Below are 17,399 nucleotides of genomic sequence, written 5' to 3'. Positions count from 1 at the left end.
CATGGATTGAATGAATCAAGAGGTCTTATTTACAATTTAATACTGCTTTATATGAGGCATTTTTCAATTTACAAAAGAAAAGATTTTAAAGAAAAGGTGTGCTGTGAGTGTGTGCAAGACAACTTTACATTATGTGAGCTAAGTTCTAAGAACTGCTGAAAATACCTTTTGGGTTAACCTTTAAGTTTTCTTTCTTTCCCCCCCCTTTCACAATTATTTTTCTCATTCTGATTTACAATATGTTGATAAGAATAAGAAAAATTAAAACCTAAACTTTTTCCCATTGAAGTAAATAGCAAATTATCAATGGATACTCTTGCAAGCCCAAATTCTATTGTTTCTCACTGTTTATATTAACCTAGAGTCATAGCTTATTTTTGAGAAATTTTTGTGTAGAAAGATGTATTAAGAGATGTAACTACAAAAATACAATAAGGCATGATTTTAGTTTCTGTTCCAAAATGTAAATCTGTTGTTTCTTATAAGCTTTTACTGCAATAGAACAGTGAAAACAAAGAGAGAAATCCAGGATAGTGTTAATTAACAATGATTTTATGTCATAAAACTATGATTTTTGGTTTGAGAGAATATTTCTTTCTCAAGATCATGTTTGATTTAAACATTTTGTGAAAAGCTGTAGTTTCTAATTTTCTATCAATTAAAAACCCCCCAAGATTAAAAAGCATGCCAGAGATTTTACATATCTCTTCTTCCCAGTCCCGAATTTAAATAAAGAATATCCAAAGCTAACCGTAAGTTACAAGTGACATCAGTTGAGTCACTGCATTTCAAGGTGTATATTATTCAGTTTCCCAATGACAAAGTTTAGTGTATTATAGAAGAGGTGAAGGAAAAAAATAAGGTCTGTCATTTTTAGTGTTTAACAAACTAATAAAAAAAAAAAAAGTCCTGTGACTGACTTAGGGATACCTTTATCAGTTTGTCTTAAACCCAGAATTGTAAATGATGCCCCAAATATGTCATCTTTTTTTTTTTTTTTTTTTTTAATAAAACATCTTCCTTTATTACAGATGAATTGGGTCTGTCTACTATTTGACCTTCTGCCATGATTTCTGTCTACAAAGGAAATGCCTTCCTTCCTTTTGCAATAGCTAGACAGGACAGTGTTATCTAGTGTCGCTACAAGAACTGGTCGTCACAAATAGCATTATTATGGTCTCTATGTTTTTATCTTGGGGGTCATGAACAAATCCATGCAACTGCTTCTAAAGATTTCAATAAATAGGACTTTTTATCCAGACAATTGGCTTTTATATTACTTTTAAACAAAACTACTAGTCCATCAAGAGTTTCAAAAGGAAAACAATTCTACAGAGTGCTGGTATGGCAGCACAGACCAATCATTATGGCACCCATTCTCCAGTCCTTTATTTTTCAAGTCCACAACAATAGGTTGTTGATTCAATGGACAAGACCAGAACAATTAAGTTCTCTGTTTAGCAGCAGTGCAGCATTTTAATGCCCTCCTCTAATAATGGTCTCATTATTGTTATTCTAAGACTGGGCCTCAGGAGGAGGAATATTTGGTGGAGGTACGTCATTATTTTGCAAATTTCGATTAGCTCATCATGTTGTCTGTACTGTGAAAATCGTAGCTAATTAGGGCAGTCAGTTAGACTACCAGCTTTTGAGCCTATGAGTTAAAAGGTAGCACACTTGATAGGCCAATGATGTGAAAAAGGTGGTAAAAAGGGGGATTAGAGCTGTTGCCTTAGTAACTCTAACTTCCATCTGTGAGGGAACAATGGACCTGTGTTTCTCCTCCACCTTGGTGTAAAAATTGGTTTTGTTTCGAAGGGACGGGGCTTTTTATGACAATCTGGAATTCAGCCTAACAGGGTGTAGTTTTAGTTGTTAGGAGAGACCATTGGAGGACAGGAAAGATGAAAGGTCACAGCGAGCTCCAAGGACATGAAAGGTCATTGTCTTTCGTAACAATAGCAGATTGTTTTGTCCCATTATCTCCAGCCAACTACTCAGTCAGGTGATAGAAAAGATACTACCAGCTTAGTCAGGTGGAACAGGAGAGAAAGATAATGCACCTTCTAAAGAACAAAAGATAACTATAATTCGCCTTTATTAAACAAAGTTGCACTTATTTGCGGCCATTCTCTGAAAAGGGTTGTTTACTGACTTACTGTTCCAGCTTGCTTTGTTCAGCACTGCCTCTGTAGGCCATCACATCTCTGGGAAGCAATCCAATGTGTTAGAAAATGTTGTTTAAGCTTTCTTCCCATGAAGAAGAGCCCCCAGGAGTACCACTGATGCGATACTTAACAATAAATTTAGTTGTTGTAGCTTTCTCACATTATTGGCGTTCTTAAAAGGTTTTCCTTCAAACGCAGACAGAATAAAATTAACTATAAATATGAAATAAATTTGCTTCAAGACTTTACAGCATTTTATCATAAATTCTACAGCATACTGTAGGAAGTTTATAGCAGACTGTATTAGGTGCTACTGAATAGAGAGCAGAGACCTATAGTGGTGTAAAAATAGATTAGCTATAGGACTACTCTTATACAATGGGAAATAGATAGTCTCATCTGTGCTATGCAGAAGCTTTTGGACACTCTGTCCCTTTGTCTTAAGGAAAAAACAACTTCTGTGGTATTATTTAATAAAACAGCTATAGCACAGTTCACCAGGAAAGCATTTGTGTTAGTAAATAGAACTGTCACCTCTTATTTTTTTCTAGAGAATCCAAAAACCCCAATTTTTTTTCTCAAAAAAAAATTAAAGTCTTTCTTATTATTTCCCTATTTTTACAGCATTATGCCTGAGTCATCTATGCAACAAGTTTATTTTTCTCTTCCTTGTACCTCTGCCCACAATCAACATCCCAAGGTCCATCTGATATCCCCCAAAGATTAGTTTCTTTAGGTCACCATTTCCAGAATTTTTCACCCTCTTATATGAGCTCTTTAAACCCTTTTACCAGGTTGTTTTATAATCTTTTTACTCATTTCACAACAAAACTGACAAAAGATATTGAATTTTTATGAAACTAATGAAATATATGTAATTTGCTACTATTACTCTTGAAAAATAAAATTACATATAATTTCTAGGTATCCCATCTTAAACTGTTCTGACCTCATTTGAACTCCCCTTTTTAGCTATTCTGGGCCCCTCTTATCTCATTTTTACTCCTGGCCACTCTTACTCTTGCTTTCTGACAACACAGATGGGTGGCCTTGCACAAACTGATAACTGTGGTAATTTCTCAGCACACTATCCAATAATAAAAGATGTTATTTTCAGAATTAAGCAGGCATGTGTCATACTTACACGTTTACTGAAGATGAGAGGTCGAGCAGTAGCTTCATGGGAGTGTGCAGTCGTATGAGCCATTGGACTTTACAGCTTCCAGTTTGTTGATGCATTGTTTCACTGGCTCCTAGGTTTAGTAAGTAGTCCTTCAGAGAAAGTCTGGTTTGAAGTATTTATAAGCTTTTAGTTTTTTAAGATAATCTATTCTTATTTTTTCTCTTTAGCTTACTATTTAATTCTCATGTAGTTACTATCATATGTTTTGTTATTTTTGTATTAAAATGAACTGAACAGTGTAGGGTGGTTAGTTCAAAATGGGAACCCTGCAAAGGGTTAACCAGCAGAGAATTACAAATGAACTATCAGGAAAGTTGATTATTAATCCAGCAAGAGAGAAAATATCCTTCCAGTTAGCAAGAATTAGTACCTGAAGAGCTGATAATATTGTTCGGGCTGTCGGTGTGGAATGGCAAAACCAGGTAAGCTAATCATCTTCTCAGAGGAATAAAATCTTTTCTTTCTGTTTTTCATTACGAGAGAGTTTAGTTTTTAAAATAATCTTTGTTATTTTACCAAAGTATCAGCATGTGAAACAGCATATGTTGATCCTCAGTTTCCTCAAATGAATGAAAGAAATTAAACTTGTGTTTAACTTTGGTAAGAAGATATATTTCTAAGCTATGCAATGTATGTAACTGTAAAATATCATAACAATTCTTTTCTGGTTTGTGGTTAAGTGTGAGAACTGATTACAAAACCTGAAGAGTCCTTTGCAATTGCAAGCTCATGTATTACGTAAGTCTGACTTTAGTTGTGCCTGAACATATTGTGGAGGTTTACGGGAAATTTTATGTTGCAGAGCTCTTTCATTCCAAGTTATTAGATTTCAATTTTCACACTGTATGAATGATTTATTCACGTTTGTTTTGATATTGTGAACACAATTGTGTTCATTAAAAAAACCTTTTTATTTTTGTGGGGTTTCAAAAATCTATGATCTGGGGTTAGGAGGAAATGGATGTTTGGTAAACATACCACTGTGTTTATACAGAAAATGCAAACTGAACCATTAGGTCAGTTAAACGTAATCTTCTTATATTTTTGGTAATTTTTTTAAAAACTCAAAACCCTGTCTTGGGTCAGCTTTCAAATTTGCCCGTTATATTTGTGCCCCTGATACTAAAGAATAGGTATGATAAGCATTTATTCTTTTCAATGTATTCTCCACTCTTTAGTGTGTTATGAGGGAATGCAAAATCTCTTAAATGATAGCCTGTTACTGTGGAGACTAGAATGACTATATACAACATTTAATAACTTTTACTGCATTGTATGCTGTTACTTAAATTAGTAGAATTTAAAAAAAAAAATCCTTATTTGTTTGTAGAATAGAATTCAGTATGCATATGATGTAACTACGGTATCTGACTCAGTGAAAAAGACTTTATCATCTCCAGACTTTAGCCTATTATGTATGAAATAGCCTGAAAGCTATATGAAAGGGTGATACAAGAATGAAAATACAGATAAAACCTGAAAGTATTCCAACTTTGAAGGCTGAGCCCCTATAGCAATGTAGTTCTATGTGGTAGCCTTTCATGAGCCATACAGAAAGGAAGAAACCTTTTAATTTGGGGAATGGGATTAAGATATGGCCTCGGGCAAAGGAGAAATAGAAAGGAAGAGGAGGCAGTGAGGAAAGTGAAACAGAGAAGTGGCGTTTGTCTGACAAGCGTCATTGTTTTGCGTGTGACTTTGGCCTCCTCGAGCAGAGAGACAGCTGGTGGCCAATTTCTCTGAAGGGCGTCTTGTCATGTTAGAGTAAATTAAAATCCTAGAATTTGCTGATGATGGAGCTATCAGGGCAACAAATGGCGGCATTTTGGAAGCTGTGCTAAATATTCAGACACACGTAGAGGCAAATAACTTTTTGTGGCACATTTTAGCTGAGTTTTTTAAGGAGAGTGGGGGCGACGTAAATAAGCTGCATTTTTCTGAGTTTGAACACCAGCATCTAGGAAATATATAAAGAGCAAGAAACCCAATGGTGAAAAAATTATCACACAGGAAATGATATACGTAGAAAAAACAAGATTGTAATTAGTGGAGGAAAGTAAGAAACTGATTAGAGAAATGAAGTTTCCCAGATGTTTAAGGAAAAAAATGAAAGTTAAATTAGATAAGCTCTTTTAACTAGTATTGGAGAGGAATGCTTGCTTCAGAATGGGAAAGCTAAACTTAAAATTAGAAAAGAGCTGGTAACTTGAGTTTAGCTCAACTGTTTTCCTGCACGAGTGACTCTTTGGAATGCTCTGCTTGGAACATCATCAGGAACAACTAGTAAAGTGCTGCTGGGGAAAAAAAAACCACACACACACAAAATGAAACTCGCTGTGTGCTTATTTGGAATGATTAAGGTGATTATATTACTTATGTATGTACTAACCAACAAATTAGACAAATTGGTTGGATTTTGAAGTAGTATTTCAGGTTTTATGGTATTTTGTGTATATATATGTAGTTGACAGTTGAGCTTTAGCAACTGTACTGGTTCAACAGACAGAATTTAATAACCATTTTACAATTAAAAATTTAAAACTGAAGAGAAACAGTCTTGACCCCCTGCAAAAGTAAACCAGCATAAATTAGGTGTTATTTAATTTTTATTATTTATATCAACTGGGATAAAAGTAATATCCTTAAATAAAAAATGGAAACAAAAGATATCAAGCAGAAACTGTCTTTTTTGTGCCCATTCCAGTGACTTATTTCAAATTCAACAGCATGGTAGTGTAACCTGTGAAAAATGTCCCCATACAAGTCAGTTTAGCATGGCTGACCTGATCTTTGCTTTTTTTGCCAGTTGTAGCTGTTCTCAGTTGTGTACTACAGAAAAAAAAAAAAAAAAAAAAAAAGAAAAAAGCAGAAAAGAAACTAAAAAAAAGTAAAAAAGTTAGACATGTCTGGAATAGGTTGATAAGACATCTTCTGATTTAGTGGAACTAGTTTGACTGAGCAGGGTTTTCATGTTAAGTGAAATTGTTGTATTTTCTTCAACGCAGACCTTGTAGCTCCAAACTTCTTTAAAGACTTAAGGTTGAGGAGAGATGAAGTTCCACAGGTCTCTGACTAACTAGACACGCATCTGGAAACACAGCTGCACTCAAGGGAGGCTGCTGAAGCAGCTAGCCTGCAGTAAGCCATTCTTGCCACTACGTTCAGGGCAGTAAGAGGAGATGATGGGTAGGGTGGAGCATAAATATCTGTACGTTGCTTGATTCTCTACTTTATAAAAGCCTGGCGGTAGCCAAGAAGAAGCTTGTCTACAGAAACAAAAGGCCAAAGCAAAGGTTGGGCTAGGTTATTTTTGCTTCTTGGACCACACCTTGTCTGTGATGACAGTACTGGAGAGAGAATGTGTTTCAGTTCATTAGAAGCTCAGTGAAGCTACATGGATAACACTGAAGTATTTTATAAGATTCACTGTAAAGCTGCATAGTTCAAGGAAGCTCATGTCTTATTAGCTGTGGCTAAGGTCAGTTATCCACACAATGAGGGGGAAACTCTTTCATAAACAAGTAGATAAATATGGTGCAGCTGGTGCTTAGCCTTGCTTCAGGCTGTAATATTACCAAAAATCCTCACGAACAATTTCAGCTTTTACAGAGTCCTTATGGAGCATCAGCAGCTTAGAGTGGTCAGACATAAAATTACAAGATTGTGTCATGAAAAAGGACAAATTCAGGGTGATCTTGTGACTTTGCATATAGGTGTCTATCTCTACAATATATTAAAGAATATAGAATCATTAGAACTCTCCTAGAAGAAAATATGTTGTAAAATGTTAGAGCTGGAAAAAAATTAAACTTACCTAGTCTAAACACCAAAATGTTTTAATTGTACTAAAAAACCAAACAAAACCAACCAAGCAAAACGAAACGCACAGCAAATTTGCCCTAACTAAATTCACCCAGATTTGTGAGAGCCAAAGGACAGTAGATTGAGTGTTGTCCCACAGATGGGTCTGTTTTACTAACTGGAGTGATGAGGTGTTCGGTGTAGGAGGCAAACAGTGGTGTTCAGAACAGAGAGGAGATTTTTCAGGGTGCTCCCGATTAAATAGGTCAACCAACCAAACTCCATGGTGCTGGGAGAAGGCCAAAGCTGGGCACTTCAGCAGCAGCTATCATGCACAGATGCCACTACTGCTCAGTGGCATCCTTTTGACCTTTCTACCTCTGAACAGGGACGGATAAAGTAAAGGATATATAACAGTCTATGTGCTGTCCAATAGTTTATGTCCATGTGTAAGTTTCTTATCATTTTACAGTGGAAGAATCATCTGTTTAAAACTTAGTGAGAACTGCAGTAGCCAAATCCTGTTTATGCTCTTTTTTTTTTTTTTCCTCCAAAGCAGAGTTTTCATCAGGACTGTGCTTATTTAGCTCCAATTTAAAGACATTTGTTCTACCTCCCTGTTAACTTGGATTTAAAAAAAAGCCATGTGTATAACCATACATCCCAATTTTTTGCATGAAAAATGTGAGCTAAATCACCAATTTCTTCGTTCTTGCTTTACCAGTGTAAAGCAAGTATAGGCTTTTAGCATTTATTGAGGTAATATACGTGATTTACTAGAGTTTATACTGAATCTTTCTTGCCTATTATTTTTCAGTAGACTGCTTTTTCTTTAAAAGAAATATTTTTAGGATATTGTTGATTTTTCTTTCTGCTTTTCCCATCAGTTGTAGTCTGTTTAATACTTTCATCACCTTACAGAGCACAGTCTTGAGGGAAAGCAAAGTAGCTGCTAGTGACCCCATGACAACTCCCTGGTAAACCTGATTACTAACCTAGAGTGTTGTTTAATCTAAAGGCCAAATAAAACCCTACAGGAGAGAAACATTGTTTTGTTCTAAATGCCTATTAGGAAGGGAGCTGCTGTGTTATAAGAAGGAGAATAATAAGCTTCCCTTGCTTGTCAGGGTTCAGATCTAGGCATTCAGTGCATAGTTGCCTAGACTTCCTATTTCAAAGAAAGAGCTAAATTTTGGAATTGATGTCAAAGTCAACTGAAACAAGCATCAGTAATAGCGGTTTTGGGTTTTGGGGAGGATCAGATTCTGCTTTGAGCTATACTGATATAGTTCTAAAGAGAGTATATGGACTTCATCAGGGTTTTTCTCTCCTGCACCCTACAGCTGTGACATGTAATCCAGAGTTACTGTGTCCTCTGTCTTCTGCTATCTGCTTTTAGCAGTTTTTAACAAGTCAAGAAAAGAAAGAATAAGAAGTTAGTACTTTGACTACTAGTATCAATAATAATTTGTGCATTGTATGAGAAATGTCATTTTCTCATCTTCCTACAACTGATGTTTTCAGGGAACAAGTGAGAAAGGAATCTGGTGCCAGCAAATAAATTATTGAGCCTTTTTTTGGATGTTTTTTTGCCCTATCACACCATTATCCTTTAAGGATACAATCAACATGCCTTAGGTCGCAGATGATCATAGAAGCTGTAGAAATAAAATTACCTGCACTCTTGCAACAACATAGAGGCATATGTAGAAAGAATGATTTGCTTTACTTCACCTTTACTGTTAATTTTTTAGTTGAATTTTGATTCATCAGTGGTGATGTTCGGATTTTACTTCTGCAGCTCCAGCACTGAAGCAACAGTTTCAGTTTAAAAGATATACCTATATGTTTGAACACCTCCTCAAAAACTGTTAAAACTGCAAAATGGATTGACCGATACCAGCCAAGTCTAGAGAGACTGAATCACACAGTAGGCAAATAAAAAAAAAAAGCTGTTTATTGTTATTAAAAAAATATGTCTCTTTGTGAACCTGTACTGTGGTTTTTAGAACCAGAGTAGGAAGTGATCTGTGCTTTAGAAAATTTGTGAGCAAGCACCGTGGTCATATGAGGCACTGTGTCCGTTACTGCAGTTCTCATTAGTAACAATTAGCTTAGTGAGTTCCATGCGTATGATGTATATCTGTGTCTGTCTAAGCAACACATAGTTATATGCAGCTTATAGATCTTGTTATCTACATATTTATGTGTGTGTATATAAGCATGCACACAACTACATAAATATGTGGATATAAGTCCATTTTGCCAATTATTTATATGTATTTCTACTTATGCAAATATGTACACGTAGTTGCATATGTATGTATGGGAACTTACATATGTGTCAGTCTATGGCCATGTATGTGCATGTGCACAGTAATACCCTGTGTAATTTTCATGTTAATATTAGGCACAAAGCTTCACACTCCCTTAAAAGTATTGTCTGTCTTATACATCATTCTATTTTCAGACATGATAATCTATAATTTAGAGGATTAATATAGTCATCAAAAATTATTGAGAATCCCTGGGTAAAACCAGTAGTAGATGAGAACGCTCACAATTCTTCCAGGCTGTTGCTACCAGTTTGACTTGTGAAGTGTGTGGGTCAGTTTTAGCATAGCAACCATCCCCATTTTCTACCTTGCACTTGCAGGATTTCTAGTATTAAACAGATAGAGAATTGGACATTGTATGTGTTTACTTATTAGCTAAAATATTATTAAGGTTGCTTTTAGAGATTATAGAGATACTATCAATACGCTTTGTCAACTATTTTTTAATATTATTTCCTGTTTTCTAAATTTTTTTAAAAGGCTTCAAGGGAAGAAGCTCGAGTAAACTACCTTCCTGGCAATATCTGTAGTAGCCCATGAAGGGCTGGTGTCCCCTAATTTATGTAATAGTCTGGAACATAATTCCTTTTCTCATTTATTCTGTTGCCAATACCGTAATCTTAATGTGATATTATATTGTGAAAACTGAAAATTAACCTAATCAAAATAGCTTTCAGATGCTAAGTTAGATTCTTCATGTTTGCTGGAAAATATTTTTTTTTAATAGCTTTTATTTGTAAATGTTTCTTAAAAGACTAGGCAAGTATTAATTCTATTTTCTAGTATTAATCCTGCTTTTCTGATCAGACCTCTTTAGTTAAAAGGAGTATTTATCACTTTTCTGTCAAATAAAAACCGATGAAGTACATACACTTCACAGCTTGAACATATATGAAACGTTTTCTTACATCCCTGAAGTTAGTGGACAGGTGATTAGAAGTAACTTCTTTTTGTTTATATTCAGTGACTTTTTTTCTGAAGTATAGTTGCTTTTATGTTTTTTGAAAGCACATGGCCCTTAAATAACTCCTATGAATCCATAATCAATCAGAGATATATAGATGAAAATTTAGAGACAAGTAATCCTTTGTTATGCAATAATTTTATATTAGTGTTTACAAAAACATTTGCATGTTGAAAATCATATATTAAAAGTTGTTATAGCATGTGATATCATACGTAATCTGTCAAGGAGTATAAGACAACACCACAGAAATATAGAATGAAGAACCTAAACATAGACATTTCATTCTCAGGTGGTTTTATCTGTATAAGAGAAGATCTTTGAGTATGGATAACTGAGTGAGAATTAAGTTGGCCATTGATTACACCATTTAGCTTACTGTAGAAACTGATTTGGGACAAAGCAACAAATGCTGTAACAAATTTCACTGTAACCAGATAACTAATTAAACTGAAAATTTTAGTTCATGGTGTATATGTTTGCTTAATACTGTCTCATATACAGAGACTAAGAGTTAAACCATATTTTATTATGGAACCCTGAGACAGAAATCCCCTTTTTCTTCTGATCTGTATATTCTTGTTCCTTCTTCTTCTTTTCTTGCTGCTCCAAAAAAGTGATAAACCAAAATGTATTTTTTCTCTCTGTAGTTATTGCAATTCAAAAATCCTTATCTTAATTTGTTGCTATAAAAAAAATCCTCACCCTAATGCATCAATATTTTTAATAACATTACCACAGATGACTTTATTTTAACTATAAAACAATTTAAATTTTTTTTTTGCATGCAGTTTAAGAAAGCACTGGCTCTTATTCTATGAGGTTACAGAGTTTTTGCGGAATTGCTGTTGGCTCGAGAGTATCAATATAGAACTACTGAACACTTGTACACCTGTGTTCAGTGGTGGCCTGAGAACTGTGTGACTAACATCAAGTGTACTAGGTGATTGTAGGCTCACTGTTAATGTTTTGTCAACTTTACCATTTTGGCTTACAGATAACCTTTTTTTTTCCTTGTATTTAGTACTGTTTAATACTACTGACATAGCTGAAGGCCCAGGTCTTTGTCTCTAGTCTGTGGAGTGGTGTTACCTTTCATGAAACCTCATTGAGACAATCAAGCTCCATACAGGCATCTGCACTTTGCTTATAAATTACAAACATCAGATTACAAAGTCAGGCATATAATTTTCATAATTTGGAAACAATACTGGATCAAGATTTTCAATACGTTGTTTTGTTGCCATATACTTTTTATAGTGGCAGTTTTTCTCTCTGCTTGGCAACAAATATGGTTATGCGACATTTGTTATCCCATTGTTCTAATTTATAGGTTGATAACCATTCTGTGAACTATGAAGTGTGGACCTGCCCCTGCTGCATTCCCTGAACTAAAGAGAAAAAGAAAAACAAGAAAGAAAGGAAAAAAGAAACCCCTCTCCACTAACCATTAAATTGTAGGGTGATCTAGAGATAAAAGCAGAATCTCTTTTTTGCTTTTCAAATATTTGCCTGGCCTTCAGAAGGTATTTGCCTTTTGTGTTTACATTGGATTTATTTTTTTGGCCTACATGCAGAAACAGAATGATACATTAAAGAATAATGGACAATAGTGAGGAAAATGCTTTCAGCTTTCAAATCTAGCCTGTATTTCTACTTAGCTTTGTTTTTAATCTTGTCTACTTTTATTTAAATAGAAAATGCTGAGTATTTTAAAGAGTTGTAAATGTGAAACTATCAGATGAAGTACAGTACAAGAAGATTATCTATAGGTTGGCAGGCAGTAACGAGAGTTGGCAAAGTGCCATTTTCCTCTATGAACCTTTGGGACCTCAAGTTATTCCTGTGTGTGGCAGAACAATGTCAGGCTTCAAAAGCCAGTATTCTGTCATTTCCAGAATTGCTTTTTGTTGTGTCTGAGAGAGGCAGGTGAGGTTTGCCTCTGTAAAGTTGTATAAATCTTCACCAAGGCAAAAGGAAAAATGCTTTGGCTGAAAGTGGAGATGAAGTCTCTGTCATATCATCTTCAATTCTTTCCTTCTGGATAGGGTTAGGTCTTCCTTGGAACCTTCCTTCGTTGTCCCTTGTGAGTTTACTGTCATTGAAAGAACAGGTTTTTAGCAAGTTAATATAAAATATAATTTGATTTAAAAGCTCATATTCAGGGGAAGCACCACTTTATGACAGTAGCCTGTCCCAAGGTTATCTTCTCTGTTGCTCAAGTCAGTCCCTTTGTCGTGTTATGTATTACTGCATCATCAAAAGCTTGTGATTTTGTTAGAGTGGAGTCATGAGATGGAGGCATTTCCCAAATATTCTTACTGTAATATGTAATGTTTTTGATGTTACTAACTTAACCCAATGATTTATTTGAAGTATCTTGATTAACATGCTTTAAAAACATGGCCATTTATAATATATAAAAGTATATTTCACCACATGTGTGTCATAAAGGTCTTAGTATGTTACAGTTTGTGAAAATTACAGTCAGTTAATAATGTGTCAGCTCCCCACTGTGTGCTTTGTAGGATACTGAATGGGTGTTACAAGATTTATTTGCTGGATTTTGCAGGTTTTCTGTAGCGTGTCAGATGCCTTGCTGATTGCTTGGTGAAGCCTAGAGCATGAGCTCCCTCCTGCAATGTTTACTTTTAGTCAATCTACATTTGCTTAAAAGTATGACAGTCCTAAAATCAGATCACTTCCTCATAACTTTCATAAAAACCTGGATACTCCTTAGTGAGACTATTGTGTGTAATATAAATGTAGACTTGTGTGACAATCATAATTTACTTCATAGTTCTTAGCATTACAGGGAATGGATTGTTAATAAAATGTATATTGTAATATTGCTAGAGTGATGATTATAATACTGCAAAAAATTTATATACTACTCTGGGGTTTTGGAGGGGGATAGGGAGTTACTTAATTCATGTTTTTTGACACTGTCCATAATATAATTATAAGGATTCTCTGTCCTTCTGATGCTTTCATTCTTCTGTATTTTTTTGACCTCCTCATATCTTGTAATTCTTTAATAGAGAGAACTAATAGGCTGTGTTGATACAGTGTTATTTTCCATCTACATACTTGGAAAGTGGGAATGCTCAGTTAAATTTTAAGTTCTTTTTATTAGTTATCTTTCTGGTGTTTTTATCTTTTTTCTTGCTGTCTTTTAGGATTGGAGTGGAACATTTCTGTTTAAATGTTTGCACCCACATCCTGCAGTGCAGGTGGACTTGAAGTTCAGTTAGAAGGTGCAGAACTATTTGTTTTCAAAAAGTGTAAAATCCTGAAGACAATTGACGGCTGGAGATTAAAATTATAGGAGCATCAAGATGATGAGTGATTTGAGCAATGCATAGGTGGTCTCTGGTGTTCCATTAAACTTCCATATAGGATATTATATCAAGATAATGATTTAAACAGGGTGGGTAAATTTCTGTGTGACTTTAAGAGCATCTAGCACCAACTTGTATAGCAATTGGATTTAACAGGCAAAGAAATCAAAGGGAGTTTAGAAAAAGAGAAATTTTGTGAGTTGATTTAAGATTTGAGGCTCTTGTCTGATGCTAATAAAGATTTCTGATGTCATTCTTTTCGTAGCTATAATGTACATAACTGAAATAATTTGTATAATCTTTGCCTGCGTGTACTATCTTGAATGAGGTATATGTTTATAATTTCTGGCTTTCAGATTTAAATCTGTGAACACAGCAAGAGCTCAATGAGTTCTAGTAATAATAGTCTTATAATGCAGAGATTCTGAGAACTTCCTTGCAAATGGAAGGAGTCATTCATCTCACAAAAGAGGCAGAGAAAGAAACTTGCCAGAGTTGCAAAGAATCATTTCTGCAAAGGTCATGTAGAGTAGATTAGACCATAATCAAAGTATTTTTGGGACAGTTTAAGATTTTGAGAGAGGTAGTTAAGAAGGAGCTTTGAGACTGGATGTTTTTTGAACTTTGTTTTCTCTTAATTTGCAACTTCTCCAAACTTTCTTCTTAATTTAAAGTTTATCTTTCTTTCCTACCTTATAAACACCTATGTTTTGTGTTGGTTTATTTGGAAATATTAGAGCATCATGGGCAGAGATTATGGAGCTATTATATAGAGTGTTTCTTGCATGCAGAATGAAATGATAATTTTCTTTCTGCCTTGTATTTTTCCTGTTTTATGTATACTTGTTTGTAGATGTATTTCATTGTGGAAAGTGAATCACCAGTTTTCACAAACAGGCTGAATTGGCAAACTGTTGGGGTACCTTTAAGGTAGCCCTGTGGTTCTGCAGGGAGGGATATAACCTGATGACATATTCTAGCTCAAAATTTGGAATGCCTGAAATACTAAGTTTACATCTGGTCATTTTTATAAGATTTCTGACAAATATAGAGAAGGTGTTCCCAAAACCTTCTCGTAATATGCTACCATGCAGAAATAATGTCTCTGCAACTTTCAGTTGATTTCAGGTGACAGCTTTCTGGTAGGACCTGGGCAGACATTGAGTCCATCAGGCATGTTCATCTGTCTTTCACTGGTCTAAGCTTAACCTGGTCTCTGCGCTTGTTTCAAAGTGCCTTTGTCCCTCCTTTCTTCCCCATGCTCCAAAACCCAGTGCCTGGTATAGCCACCTGGGAGGGCCCTGGCATTTGCTGACCCTGTTAATAGCCATTCAGAAGAAGGATGGGTGGGGAGCAGTCCACAGGCTCAGCTCCCCTTTAGAAAGCCGGTTGGTGCCCAGGCTGTCAGAGCTGGCGGTGACTGCAGCGTGTCTGCTGCAGGAACCTGGGGGGAAGTGTGGGGCCACTCCCATTGGTGATCCAGCAGGTCTGCCTGCTGAAGCTGCACCTTGAAGCTGCTTGAGTGAAATCCTAATTCTGCTGAAGTCACTGGGTACTTAGACATTAATTTTATGTCAGCAAGGATTTCACCAGTATTTTTATTTTGCAGCTGTAGAGGGAGGGAGCCCTGAACCAAGACGAATGTGACTTCACATTGTGAAATACATTCTCTGCTAGTTTCATCCTTGCCTTCCTCCCATCTGAATAACTGTAAATGATGTTCTCTGTTAATAAGTGTGTACTTTGTCTAAATTGCATTTATTTTTCTTTTGACATATATATCATTTTGCTATTAATCATCCCCTTCTGCTCTTTACTGTACAAAGACACTGTTGTGCTGATGGAACATATTTAATATTTGGTATGTTGTATTTTATTTCTATTGTTGCTTTCTCATTTCTTTATGGAAAATCTTTCTTTATTGACTCCTAAATCATGGGTTAAGCCCCTACTGAAAACATGTTCTCTATGTACTTCTCGTGAGACAAAAAAACTTCTTTTGAGGTTATAGGCTAGGCTTACACAAATACTTCATTATATGATAAAAATTCAGAGGTCTCCTATATGTTATCTAAAACTAGAAATATACCCGTTTACTCAGCAGCACATCATAAAAGAGATGCATACTATGTTCATGTCTGTCAGTGCCTTAAGTCATCACGCTACAGCCTTTTTTAAATTCTCTTTTTATTGAAACCAAGAAACAAAACAAAGACAAAAAAAAGCAAAACCAACATCAATTACATGTCAACATGACATCAAACAGCATAATATATCAGAAAAATAAATGTATGTTCTGGTGACTCAATGATTTCTGTCCATATGGCATTTATAGCGAAGTAAAGAAAAGGCAAATAGTTACACGTCTGTATTGGGAAAAATGTCCAGTATAAAATTGGCCATTGTGACAGCACTAGAAAGCTCTCAGCTGAGATTACCTGGAAATAAATAGCTCACAGAAGGGGAAGCAAGGTTCTAACATTCTAGCTCTTATATATGTTTAGAGTTTTGAGCAATGAGCATTGTGCAGATATAAACGTTTTTATAAAAAGATTACTTTAAGGTCGGAGATATTCTACTTGCTGATAATAGGTCCAGGTTTATAGATGGACGTGTAGTACAACTGCACACAGAGTGACACAAAAGTCTTAGAAGAAGAAATAAATCTTCAAAAATAAATGTGACTATCTAGTGAAACTATTAAAATGAATACTGACTCCAAGCCTATTTGTTTATTTGCTGAAAGGCATATGAAAAAGCCTCTTTGTATAAGTGCTAAACACAGGAAAACCACTGAGAATCAGTTAAGCCTCTAAAATAATAAGCTGGGAATTCCATTCATTACTATAGCAAAGGGCATCATAACTTTATGGTAAGTAGGGAAGGCTGGAAGAGAGGTGAGACCGTGGGGGTGGGAACTAGAAAAAGAAAACCCAGAAAGATCCAGAATCAAACATGGCCTCTGTTATTTGAATTTTTTGTTCATTTTCAATGGAGTGATAACTGGAACAGCTCAGCCTGAACTGCCTGGCTCAACACTCCCCGTTCTAAGGAACTTGGATGTGTTTCACAGCTTACAGCTGGACAACAGGGTACAGGGAAAAAAAAGTCACAAGGATGGGTCACATTCTCTTTGCACAGTTAGGACTTGAACCTTATATATAATAAAAATATGGACAAAGAAAAAAGACATGAACACATAGACACGTATACATTTATATATCTACACACAGATGGTCATGTGTGTATAAATTCAACTTCACATGGGATTTCTCCTCATTTTGCCATTAAGCTCAGTTCACAGATCTATCTTCTGTCTCTTCAAAGACACAAGAAGTTGCCTTCTGGATTTTCTTTTTCCTTTTTCTTACCCCAGATGCCTATTTATTCAGTGATATCTGAGACCTCTTTTTGTTAATCTTATTACAACTACAGCTATAGGCTTTGAAGGAGATAGAAGTGACCCATTGAATTTGGGAAATGGTGTTCCCTGTGAGAGCAGGGAATGAACTCCTTATCTTATCTTTTAGATCAGTAATAACTTCAGTGAGACCACTTGGTCAACACTGTACATCTCACTACACAGCCACGTCTCATCAAAGCAGT

At 35.4% G+C, this 17,399-nt stretch overlaps 1 protein-coding gene across 13 annotated transcripts in view; it reads left to right on the top strand.

Moving 5' to 3' along the window:
- Positions 1–17,399, top strand: part of SOX6 (SRY-box transcription factor 6) — a 375,013-nt gene that overhangs the window by 108,271 nt on the left and 249,343 nt on the right. For 9 of the 13 annotated variants that reach the window (XM_032690275.1, XM_032690284.1, XM_032690282.1 and 6 more), the window contains exon 1: positions 3,301–3,773. The exons of the other annotated variants lie outside the window; for them this stretch is intronic. The gene's annotated coding sequence lies outside the window, so the exon portion shown is untranslated. Of the gene's footprint in view, positions 1–3,300; positions 3,774–17,399 lie in introns of those variants that run through there. 13 annotated transcript variants of the gene reach the window in all.

This window comes from Chiroxiphia lanceolata, chromosome 6, assembly GCF_009829145.1.
Source record: "Chiroxiphia lanceolata isolate bChiLan1 chromosome 6, bChiLan1.pri, whole genome shotgun sequence".
Classification (NCBI taxonomy): domain Eukaryota; kingdom Metazoa; phylum Chordata; class Aves; order Passeriformes; family Pipridae; genus Chiroxiphia; species Chiroxiphia lanceolata.
Note: the sequence above shows the minus strand (reverse complement) of the source record. Positions and strands in the feature narration are given on the sequence as shown.